This window comes from Carcharhinus amblyrhynchos, chromosome 7 (assembly GCF_965287045.1).
Source record: "Carcharhinus amblyrhynchos chromosome 7, sCarAmb.v2.hapA, whole genome shotgun sequence".
In the NCBI taxonomy this organism is placed as follows: domain Eukaryota; kingdom Metazoa; phylum Chordata; class Chondrichthyes; order Carcharhiniformes; family Carcharhinidae; genus Carcharhinus; species Carcharhinus amblyrhynchos.
Window position 1 is genome coordinate 123,361,648 of NC_137330.1, and position 12,992 is coordinate 123,374,639.

General features: G+C 45.5%; 1 protein-coding gene across 3 annotated transcripts in view; it reads right to left on the minus strand.

The window, feature by feature from the left end:
* enah (ENAH actin regulator) overlaps nucleotides 1–12,992 on the minus strand; it is a 561,715-nt gene that overhangs the window by 8,063 nt on the left and 540,660 nt on the right. The gene's annotated exons all lie outside the window — the stretch shown is intronic.

Below are 12,992 nucleotides of genomic sequence, written 5' to 3' on the forward strand. Positions count from 1 at the left end.
AATGGATGGATCATGAGCTCAAATGATAATCTTAAATTGGTTATCAGCATAATTTTTGACATGCTGAGGAATATTTAGCAAATATTATCCAATTTTAAAATCACATCTAATGTTAGACACAGTGTTCTGTGTTTTGCAATCACGGACTGGTTGGATACGGTCTATACTTTGCCCACTATGAACAGAGGAAGGGACATGCTGGTTGCTTGTAAATTGGCAGATTGCTAACAACCAATTTAAGATTATCAGTCGAGCTTTCAGTGTGTGTTTCCATGTACTGGTAGCTACATATATTAATACAGAGGACCCAGTTCTTTGCAGATAGAAAGAACATGTACACACATTGTGCCTGTTCAGCTAAACAAAGTGATAACCATTCACTCAGGAAAATACCTTGATCAATCATAGTCAAGCCGCTGGGTTTAAATTTTTAAACTGTGCTTAGAAGTGAACTGTCTGTCACCATCAACTGGTGTATTCTCCACGGCAATAGCTCTACCAATCAGAGTTGACTTGCCAACCAATCAGCATTCTCTCTTCGTAGAGAATAAAATTATTGTTCCCCTGACATTGGCATTCTTGGCACCTTGATGATTGCAAGATGAAAAGCTTTGAAAAAATGCCTTTTTTCAGCACTGCTCAATGTTTTTGAAGCTATTCATTTGCTGCATCTTGAAACATTAAACTATGTTACAAACGCTATATAAATGTAAGGATTTCTTGTTTTAGAACAGTTATTTTCCAAAGTGATCCCATTTTAATTAAAGTTAGTGTGACTCCAGAAAAACAAAATAGAATATAGAATATTACAGCACAGTACAGGCCCTTCGGCCCTTGATGTTGCACCGACCTGTGAAACCAATCTAAAGCCCATCTAACCTACACTATTCCAATATCACCCACATGTTTATCCAATGACCATTTAAATGCCCTTAATGTTGGCGAGTCCACAACTGTTGAAGGCAGGGCATTCCACGCTCTTACTACTCTCTGAGTAAAGAACCCACCTCTGACATCTGTCCTATGTCTGTCACCCCTCAATTTAAAGCTATGTCCCCTTGGGCTAGCCATCACCATCATTGGAAAAAGGCTCTCACTGTCCATCCTATTTAATCCTCTGATCATCTTGTATGCCTCTATTAAATCACCTCTTAACCTTCTTCTCTCTAACGAAAACAGCCTTAAGTCCCTCAGCCTTTCCTCATAAGACCTTCCCACCATACCAGGCAACATCCTGGTAAATCTCCTCTGCACCCTTCCCAATGCTTCCACATCCTACACACCGTACGCCTTCTTAACAGACCTATCAACCTGGGTGCCAACTTTCAGGGATCTATGCAGAGATCTTGCTGCTCATCCACACTACCGAGTATCTTACCATTAGCCCAGTACTCTGTATTCCTGTTACAAAGTGAATCACTTTTCCGCATTAAAATCCATTTGCCACCTCTCAGCCCAGCTCTGCAGCTTATCTATGTCCCTTTGTAACCTGCAACATCCTTCCGCACTGATCTCAACTCCACGACTTTAGTGTCATCCGCAAATTTACTATCCCATCCTTCTATGTCCTCATCCAGGTCATTTATAAAAATGACAAACAGCAATGGCCCCAAAACAGATCCCTGAGGTACACCACTAGTAACTGAACTCCAGGATGAACATTTCGCCTCAACCACCACCCTCTGTTCTTACAGCTAGCCAATTTCTGATCCAAACCGCTAAATCACCTTCAATCCCATGCCTCCATATTTTCTGCAATAGCCTACCGCAGGGAACCTTATCAAATGCTTTACTGAAATCCATATACACCACATCAACTGCTTTACCCTCATCCACCTCTTTGGTCACCTCAAAGAACTCAATAAGGTTTCTGAGGCACAACCTACCCTTCACAAAACTGTGTTGACTATCCCTAATCAAATTATTCCTTTCTAGGTGATTATAAATCCTATCTCTTATAATCCTTTCCAAAACCTGCCCACAACAGAAGTAAGGCTCACCGGTCTATAAATCCCAGGATGGTCTCTACTCCCCTTCTTGAACAAGGGGATAACGTTTGCTATCCTCCAGTCTTCTGGCACTATTCCTATAGACAATGATGACATAAAGATCAAAGCGAAAGGCTCTGCAATCTCCTCCCTAGCTTCCCAGAGAATCCTAGGATAAATCCCATCCGGCCCAGGGGACTTATCTATTTTCACACTTTCCAGAAGCGCTACCACCTCCTGCTTATGAATCTTCTGAACCTCAATCCCGTCTAGTCTAAGAGCAACAAAGAAGCATACAAATCGAACATCCTTTATTTGAAAATCAACTCTGAACTTTTTTTAAAAACCTCAACAATGTGTGAAGTTCCTGACTAAGCTATCAACGTGACAAGTTCCTGACTCAAGTTAACATGACTGAGCCAATTCAAACCTCGTCCACTGCACCTAACCTTTAGCATGTGAAGTCTACTTGTTTGCCTTATCTCATGTCCAGTTGCTGTGAGAGTCTTTGCTTCTGACCCAAACCCTATCATGGCAACTAATTTCATCAAGAAAATGTTACCCTTTTGGTAAATAACAATATCTGATCCAGACACAGGACATAGACAAAGAGAAGGTGAAAAGGAATGTAGAAGTAATTGGGGATAGTGTGGTTAAGGGTATTGACACTGTCCTTTGTCACAATGACAAAGTGCACAGAAGGGTGTGTTGTCTGCCTGATGCTCGGGTCCAGGATGTCACATCTGGGCTGCAGAGGAACCTGGAGTGGGAGGGTGAGAATCCGGTTGTTGTGGTACATGTGGGCGCCAACGACGTAGGCAAAATGCGAACTGAGGATCTGGGGAGGGAGTATGAAAAGCTGGGAATGGAATTAAAAAGTAGAACCGACAAGGTGGCTATCTCTGGACTACTGTCTGAACCGAGTGCAGACGGGCGTAGGGTTGATAAGATTAAGGCAGTGAATGGGTGGCTCAGGGATTGGTGTGGGAGGAATGGGTTTGAATTTATGGGGCATTGGCACCACTATTGGGGTAGGTGGGACCTGTTCAGGTGGGATGGGGTTGGTCTGAACCATGCTGGGACCAGAGTCCTGGCGAATCGTGTGGATAGGACTGTAGACAGGGCTTTAAACTAATTTGGGGGGGGAGGGTGCGAGGGTAGGTGACATTACGGGGTCTAAAGTAAAGGAGAGGGTACAGGTAAGGGAAGAGGCCAAGGATGTCCCAATAATAAAGGGAGTAGGGGGCATGAGTATGGTTGGTGGCGTTCTGGCAAATAGGGTCCAGGTGAAGGCTGGGATGAAGGCACTTTATTTGAATGCACGAAGCATTCGGAATAAAGTGAATGAGCTGGTGGTGCAGATCAGCACAAATGGATATGATCTGGTGGCCATTACAGAGAGTGGCTGCAAGGTGACAGGGACTGGGAGCTAAATGTCCAGGGGTATCAAGTGTTTAGGAAGGGTAGGCGGGAGGAAAAAGGGGGGGGCGTAGCTCTGCTGATTAAGGATAGCATCAGGGTGGTAGTAAGGGATGATATAGGAACCAATGAGCAGAAAGTGGAATCGTTGTGGGTAGAGATTAGGAACAGCAAAGGGAGGAAGACGCTGGTGGGTGTCGTCTATAGGCCCCCAAATAATGATCTGGAGGTGGGGCGGGCTGTTAACGCACAAATAAATGCGGCGTGCAGGAATGGAACGGCGATAATTATAGGGGATTTCAATCTACATATTGATTGGTCAACCCATGTTGGACGCAGTGGGCTCGAGGAAGAGTTCTTGGAATGCTGCCAGGATAGTTTCCTTGAACAGTGTGTGTTGGAGACGACGAGGGAGCGAGCTATCTTGGGTCTGGTGTTATGTAATGAGGCGGGTAGAATTAGGGACCTTGTGGTGAAGGATCCTCTTGGGAAGAGTGATCATTGTATGGTGGAGTTTCTGATGCAGATGGAGGAGGAGAAAGTGGGTTCCCGGACATGTGTCCTTTGTTTGAACAGAGGGAAGTACGGTAGGATGAGAGAGGAATTGGCGAATGTTGATTGGGGGAGCGCGTTGGAAGGTAGGTCTGCTGAGGAACAGTGGAGGATCTTTAAGGAGATCTTTCTTGGTGCTCAGCAGAAATTTATTCCGATGGTCAAAAAGGATCGTAGGAGGAGAGATAATCAGCCGTGGATAACGAAGGAGGTAAAGGAAAGTGTTAAATTAAAAGCGGATGCGTTTAGAGTAGCTAAGAGAGTGGGCGAGAAGAGGATTGGGAGAGGTTTAAATGTCAACAAAGAATGACAAAGAAGTTGATAAAGAAGGGTAGGATAAACTATGAAGCTGGGCTAGCGCTTAATATAAAAAAGGATAGCAAGAGTTTTTATAAATATATAAAAAGGAAGAGGCTGGCTAGGGTGAACGTTAGACCCTTAGAGGATGAGAGGGGCGCCTTAGTGGTAGGGGATGGGGAAATGGCTGAGGCCTTGAATAACTTTTTTGTTTCTGTCTTCACGGAGGAGGACGTGAATAATTTGCCAGGTGTTAGCGATGGAAAGATGGTAAGAGTGGAGGGCCTGAATGACATTATTGTTACTAGAGAGGCAGTGCTCGACAGACTGGAGGGACTGATTGTGGACAAGTCCCCAGGACCGGATGGAATGCATCAAGGGTTCTGAAGGAAATGGCGGAGGTGATAGTGGATGCCTTGGTGATTATTTTCCAAACGTCGCTGGATTCCGGGGAAAAAGTGCCAGAAGATTGGAAAACGGCTAATGTTACGCCGTTGTTTAAGAAGGGTGGCAGGCAAAAGGTGGGGAATTATAGGCCGGTTAGTTTAACGTCTGTTGTAGGTGAAATGTTAGAATCCGTGATCAAGGAGAAAATAGCGAGGCATCTTGAGGAGAATTGTTTGATAGAGCAGATGCAGCACGGTTTCATTAAGGGGAAGTTGTGTCTGACGAATTTATTGGAGTTCTATGAGGATGTGTCTAGGGCAGTGGATAGAGGAGAGCCGGTGGATGTGGTGTTTCTTGATTTTCAGAAGGCGTTTGACAAGGTGCCTCACAAGAGGTTATTACAGAAGGTCAGGGGGCATGAAGTTGGGGGTAGGGTGTTAGCGTGGATAGAGGATTGGCTGTCAAATAGGAAGCAGAGAGTGGGGGGTCAATGGGTGCAGTTCGGATTGGTGCTTGGTGACTAGTGGAGTGCCCCAGGGGTTGGTGCTGGGGCCTCAGCTATTTACCATTTATATAGATGATCTGGAGGAGGGAACCGAGTGTATGGTGTTGAAATTTGCTGATGACACCAAGATTGGTGGAACGGCAAATTGTGCGGAGGGTGTGGAGAGTCTGCAGAAGGATCTAGATAGGCTGGGCGAATGGGCCAGGAACTGGCAAATGGAATTTAATGTTGGCAAATGTGAGGTTGTCCACTTTGGTAGGAATAATGGTAGGAAGGACTATTACTTACATGGCAAAAAACTGCAGCATGCGACGGTGCAGAGGGACCTCGGGGTCCTTGTGCATGAGTCGCAAAAACCCAGCTTGCAGGTGCAGCAGGTGGTCAGGAAGGCGAATGGGATGCTGGCCTTCATAGCGAGGGGGATTGAATATAAAAGTAGGGAGGTCTTGCTGCAGCTGTATAGGGCACTGGTGAGGCCGCAGCTGGAGTACTGTGTGCAGTTTTGGTCGCCGCACATACGCAAGGATAGTTTGGCTTTGGAGGGAGTGCAGAGGAGGTTTACTAGGCTGATACCGGAGTTGAGGGGGTTGAACTATGAGGAGAGGCTGAATAAACTAGGCTTGTACTCGTTAGAGTTTAGAAGAATGAGGGGAGATCTCATTGAGACATATAAGATGATGAATGGGATGGATAGGTTAGAGGTGGAGAGGCTCTTCCCGCTCAGAAAGGACAGTAGGAATAGAGGGCACAGCCTCAAGATAAGGGGGGGGGGGGGGTTTAGAACGGAGTTGAGGAGGAACTTCTTCACTCAAAGGGTGGTGAATCTCTGGAATTCTCTGCCCGTTGAAGTGGTGGAAGCTGCCTCGCTAAATATTTTTAAGACGCGGGTAGATAGGTTTTTGATAGGCAAGGGGATTAAGGGTTATGGGGAGAGGGTGGGAATGTGGAACTGAGCCACGACAGGTCAGCCATGATCTTACTGAATGGGGGGCAGGCTCGAAGGACTAGATGGCCTACTCCTGCTCCTATTTCTTATGTTCTTATAATGATATTTGATCCAGCTGATTGTGGACAAGTCCCCAGGACCGGATGGAATGCATCCGAGGGTTCTGAAAGAAATGGCGGAGGTTATAGTGGATGCCTTGGTGGTTATTTTCCAGACGTCGCTGGATTCCGGGGAAGTGCCGGAAGATTGGAAAACGGCTAATGTTACGCCGTTGTTTAAGAAGGGTGCCAGGCAAAAGGCAGGGAATTATAGGCCGGTTAGTTTAACGTCTGTGGTAGGTAAAATGTTAGAATCCGTCATTAAGGAGGAAATTGCGAGGCATCTTGAAGGGAATTGCTTGATAGGGCAGACGCAACACGGTTTCATTAAAGGGAAGTCGTGTCTGACAAATTTACTGGAGTTCTATGAGGATGTGTCTAGGGCGGTGGATAGAGGAGAGCCGGTGGATGTGGTCTTTCTGGATTTTCAGAAGGCGTTTGATAAGGTACCTCACAAGAGGTTACTGCAGAAGGTCAGAGGACATGGAGTTGGGGGTAGGGTGTTAGCGTGGATAGAGGATTGGTTGTCAAATAGGAGGCAGAGAGTGGGGGTCAATGGGTGCTATTCAGATTGGCGGTTGGTGACTAGTGGGGTGCCCCAGGGGTCGGTGCTGGGGCCTCAGCTATTTACCATTTATATAGATGATCTGGAGGAGGGAACCGAGTGTAGGGTGTCGAAATTTGCTGATGACACCAAGATTGGGGGAAAGGCAAATTGTGCTGAGGGTGTGGAGAGTCTGCAGAAGGATCTAGATAGGCTGGGCGAATGGGCCAGGAAATGGCAAATGGAATTTAATGTTGGCAAGTGTGAGGTGGTCCACTTTGGTAGGAAGAATGGTAGGAAGGACTATTACTTACGTGGCGAAAAACTGCAGCAGGCGACGGTGCAGAGGGACCTCAGGGTCCTTGTGCATGAGTCGCAAAAACCCAGCCTGCAGGTGCAGCAGGTGGTCAGGAAGGCGAATGGGATGCTGGCCTTCATAGTGAGGGGGATTGAATATAAAAGTAGGGAGGTCTTGCTGCAGCTGTATAGGGCATTGGTGAGGCCGCAGCTGGAGTACTGTGTGCAGTTTTGGACGCCGCACCTGCGCAAGGATATTTTGGCCTTGGAGGGAGTGCAGAGGAGGTTTACTAGGCTGATACCGGAGTTGAGGGGGTTGAGCTATGAGGAGAGGCTGAATAAACTAGGCTTGTACTCGTTAGAGTTTAGAAGAATGAGGGGAGATCTCATTGAGACGTATAAGATGATGAATGGGATGGATAGGATAGAGGTGGAGAGACTCTTCCCGCTCAAAAAAGACAATAGGACTAGGGGGCACAGCCTCAAGATAAAGGGGGGGCGGTTTAGAACGGAGTTGAGGAGGAACTTCTTCACTCAAAGGGTGGTGAATCTCTGGAATTCTCTGCCCGTTGAAGTGGTGGAGGCTGCCTCGCTAAATATTTTTAAGACGCGGGTTGATGGGTTTTTGATAAGAGAGGGGATTAAGGGTTATGGGGAGAGGGCGGGAATGTGGAACTGAGCCACGACAGATCAGCCATGATCTTATTGAATGGCGGGGCAGGCTCGAAGGGCCAGATGGCCTACTCCTGCTCCTATTTCTTATGTTCTTATGTTCTTATGTTTATGTTCTAAATGGAATCAGCGAGTCTTTGAAAGTATGAATGCTAAGTCTGGTCTGTACCACTGAGGGACACAGAATCTTTTTTCCAATTCCTCATTACCAGCAAGGTTTCAGCTAGTCACTACTTATTGATTCCAACTGTGCCCAATACCATAGGGCAGTAGTTCTGAACCTGCGCTGGTGGTCCACAAGTGAAAGGGTTAATAATCACACAAGTTTAAAAATCACATAAGCTCCAAGCTGAACCTCAGTCACACAGAGAAAGCTATGTGCAAATGACAGGTTTTGATTAAAGTAAGCCCAGATAAGAGTCAAGGACTATCTAATTGAATGGTGTGCAGCTGCAGTTCATATCTGCCCATTAGAATAAGGAACAATGGAAAACAATGGAAGTTGAGATATCATTGGTCAGAGATTATTATTTCTTGACTCTATGACATGCACAAGTTTTAACTGGACATTACATCCTTATGTACACATGATGTAACCTTAACTATGATTGGGTAGAGATATTGAAACTATTGTATTGAAACTGAGATTTTAATTGCCTTTGTATTTTTGAATTTTTCACTCTGACTGCTCTGAATGGACATTCAGGATCCTGTAGCTACAGTAAAGTTCATCTTGAAACCACTCTATTATTTTGCTTAGCTACTTAACAAGAATGATAGTTTTTAAATACCACAAGAAAACCATAGTAACAACCCCTTACAACAAGAATACTCAGGTGGGGAAAACAATTCAAATTGGTGTACCTCATACATACAAGCATTTTTTGAATACAAAGTTATATCAAAGTGAGGTGAAAAAATAATTGCAAAAATATGCAGCATGCTTGGTGTTGTGTGACAAGGAGAGAGTCTCAATAAGCAGGAAAGATAGAAAGTCCTTCCACTGCAAAGATAAGAAATAGAATAAATATTATGAAAGATACCAGAATGAGCATGGCCTTGACAATTATGGCAGTGCCATTGTGCCCAGATCCATACACCTCGTTTGGTTCGGGTTCCTTTGACTGCTGCATTAAACTGTCCTTTAGTGCCACTGCTGGCTGTCTTTTGGAATCTAAGGGACATGAGCAAACTGAAACCACACTATCTCATTCAAAAGGAATGAATGAAAAATGGATGGACTGATGGGATCTTGCACAGCGCCAAGGATGTAATTATAAAGAGATTTGACTTGACTGAAGTTAAGTGTTCCTAAAATTGGCAATATAATTAGTGAATAGAAGCAAGAGCTGCAAAGCTCTTAATAAAATGAGCATGGTTGAAGATGCGTCAGTGGCCACCAAGTCCCAGAGGCAGATAGACTTCCTGCCGATAACTTCCAACAAGCATATATCGGTAAACAATGAATCAACACAGCTCAACCCCCTCAGCAATATGGATCATTCACCGTTTCTAAATGTGGAGATTGTATACAGGCATGAGATGCCTAATAGAGATTTCTGAGAGTAACTGAAATGTTGGGTTAAATTAGATTGTCTTCCAACTTTCAGCTGGAGGAAGCCAGCTCAGGTAAATATACAGATGAAGCTCATGATGAGCCACACAACGTGGACCCTTTGCTCGATTTCTGAGTGGTGCAGATTGAAGGAAAATCTGTTTGAAAGCTCAAAACAGAGTGAACTGAAATCAGGTTCAGAACAAAGAAAATTACAGCACAGGAACAGGCCCTTCAGCACTCTAAGCCTGCACCAACCAAGCTGTCCAAGTGAACTAAAACCCCCTACCCTTCCAGGGACCATATCCCTCTATTCCCAACTTATTCATGTATTTGTCAAGATGTCCCTTAAAACTCACTATTGTATCTGCTTCCACTACCTTCCCCAGCAGCGAGTTCCAGGCACCCACTACTCTCTGTGTAAAAAACTTGCCTCGTACATCTCCTTTAAACCTTGCCCCTCACACCTTAAACTGTGTCCCCTAGTAATTGACTCTTCCACCCTGGAAAAAAAGCTTCTGATATCCATTCTGTCCATGCCTCATAATCTTGTAGACTTCCATCAGGTTACACCTCAACCTCCATCATTCCAGTGAGAACAAACCAAGTTTTTCCAACCTCTCCTCATAGCTAATGCCTTCCATACCAGGCAACATCCTGGTAAATCTTTTCTGTACCCTCTCCAAAGCCTCCACATCCTTCTGGTAGTGCGATGACCAGAATTGAACACTATGTTCCAAGTGTGGCCTAACTAAGGTTCTATAAAGCTGCAACTGAACTTGCCAATTTTTAAACTCAATGCTCCACCCGATGAAGGCAAGCATGCTGTATGCCTTCTTGATTACCTTCTCCATCTATGTTGCCACTTTCAGTGACGTGCATCTGTACAGTCAGTCCCCTCTGCCTATCAATACTCTTAAGAATTCTGCCATTTACTGTATATTTCCTATCTTTATAATGCCTTCCAAAATGCATTACCTCACATTTGTCCAGATTAAATTCCATCAGCCATCTGTCTGCCTAAGTCTCCAACTGATCTATATCCTGCTGTATCCTCTGATGGCCCTCATTGCTATCCACCAACCTTTGTGTCATCTGCAAACTTACTAATCAAACCAGTTACATCATTCATATATATTACGAACAGCAAAGGTCCCAGCACTGATCCCTGAGGAATGCCTCCCGTTCAGAAACACACCCTTCAACTGCTACCCTTTATCTTCTATAACCGAGCCAGTTCTGTATCCACCTTGCCAGCTCACCTCTGATCCCATGCAACTTCACCTTCTGCACCAGTCTGCTATGAGGGACCTTGTCAACGGCCTTAATGAAGTCCATGTAGACAACATTCACTACCCTGCCCTCATCAATCAACTTCGTCACTTCCTTGAAAAACTCAATCAAGGTAGTGAGACATGACCTCCCTTTCACAAAACCACGTTGCCTCTCGCTAATATGTCCACTTAATTGCAAGTGGAGTAAATCCTGTCTCGAAGAATCCTCTCCAATAATTTCCCTACCCCTGATGTAAGGCTCACCGGCCTGTAATTACCTGGCCTATTCTTGCTAACTTTCTTAAACAAAGGAATAAATTGGCTATTCTCCAATCCTCTGGGAACTCCCCTGCAGTCAGTGGGGATACAAAGATTTCTCTCAAGACCCCAGCGATTTCCTCCCTTGCCTCTCAGTAGTCTGTGGTATAGAACATTGAACACCACAGCGCAGTACAGGCCCTTCGGCCCCCAATGTTGTGCCAACCAGTGGAACCAATCTAATGACCCTCTAACCTAAACTATTGCAATGTTATCCATATGCCTATCCAATGACCATTTGAACGCCCTTAAAGTTGGCGAGTCCACAACTGCTGCAGGCAGGGCATTCCATGACCTTACCACCCTCTGAGTAAAGAACCTACCTCTGACATCCGTCCTATAATTACCACCCCTTAATTTAAAGCTATGAGGGATCTAGGTGTATGTGTACATAGATCCCTGAAAGTTGGGAATCAAGTAGATAGGGTTGTTAGGAAGGCATACGGTGTCTTGGCGTTTATTGGTAGGGGGATTGAATTTAGGAGCCGCAGCGTCATGTTGCAACTGTACAAAACTCTGGTGCTGCCGCACTTGGAGTATTGTGTACAGTTCTGGTCCCCACATTATAGGAAGGATGTGGAGGCTTTGGAGAGGGTGCAGAGGAGGTTTACCAGGATGTTGCCTGGTATGGAGGGGAGGTCCTATGAGGAGAGACTGAGGGATTTGAGGTTGTTTTCGTTAGAAAGAAGGCGGCTACGAGGGGACCTTATTGAAACATATAAGATGATTAGAGGTTTAGATAGGGTGGACCCTCTCTAAACGGGATAGTTTAGAGAGGAATAGAGAGAGGGAAAGTTTGAACTCGTGGCTGAGGGGTTGGTGCAGGAGGGAGGGGTTCAGGTACTTGAGCAATTGGGGCTCATTCTGGGGAAGGTGGGACCTCTATAAGAGGGATGGTCTACACCTGAATCAGAGGGGGACCAATATCCTGGGGGGTAAATTTGCTAAGGCTATGCAGGGAGGTTTAAACTGATTCGGAGGGGGGGTGGGATCCTGAGTAGAGGGGTTGAAAGTGAGGGGGGCATAGATGGGGACTGCAATGCACAGCATCGCAGGGGTGGGGTGGAGCAGGGTTTGAAATGCGTATACTTTAATGTGAGGAGTATTCGCAATAAAGTGGATGAACTTGCAGCGTGGATCAGTACCTGGGACTTCGATGTTGTGGCCATTTCAGAGACATGGATAGAGCAGGGACAGGAATGGTTGCTGCAGGTCCCGGGGTTCAAATGTTTTAGTCGGAGTAGAGAAGGAGGTAGAAGGCGGGGAGGGGTAGCATTATTGGTCAGGGACTGTATCACAGTGTCAGAGAGGAAGTTTGATGAGGACTTGTCTGTTGAGGTAGTATGGGCGGAGATTAGAAATAGGAGTGGAGAGGTCACCCTGCTGGGAGTCTTTTATAGACCTCCTAAAAGTTCTAGAGAGGTTGAGGAAAGGATTGCGGAGACGATCCTGGTTAGGAGTGAAAGTAATAGGGTAATTGTTATGGGGGATTTTAACTTTACTAATATTGATTGGAATTGTTATAGCTCATAGCTCGTCAGAGGGGTCAGTTTTTGTACAAAGCGTGCAGGAAGGTTTTTTGACTAAGTATGTAGATAGGCCAACTAGAGGTGAGGCTATATTGGATTTGGTGCTGGGTAATGAGCCTGACCAGGTGCTAGACTTGGAAGCTGGTTTGCATTTTGGTGATAGTGACCACAATTCGGTTACGTTCACCTTAGTGATGGAAAGGGATAGGCATGAACCTCGGGCCAGTGGTTTTAGCTGGGGGAAGGGTAATTATGAGGCTATTAGGAGAGAATTAGGAAGCATAGGTTGGACTAGGAGATTACAGGGACTGGGAACATTCGAAATGTGGAGTTTTTTCAAGGAGCAGCTACTGCGAGTCCGTGATAGGTATGTCCCTGTCAGGCAAGGAGGAATTGGTAGGGCTAGGGAACCGTGGTGCACCAAAAAAGTTGATTCGTTGGTTAAAAAGAAAAAGGAGGCTTATGTTCGGATGAGACATGAGGGCTCGGGTAGTGCACTAGAAAACTTTAGATTGGCTAGGAGGGAGTTGAAGAGTGAGCTAAGAAGGGCTAAAAGAGGACATGAGAAGACTTTGGCTGATAGGGTTAAGGAGAATCCTAAGGCGTTCTAT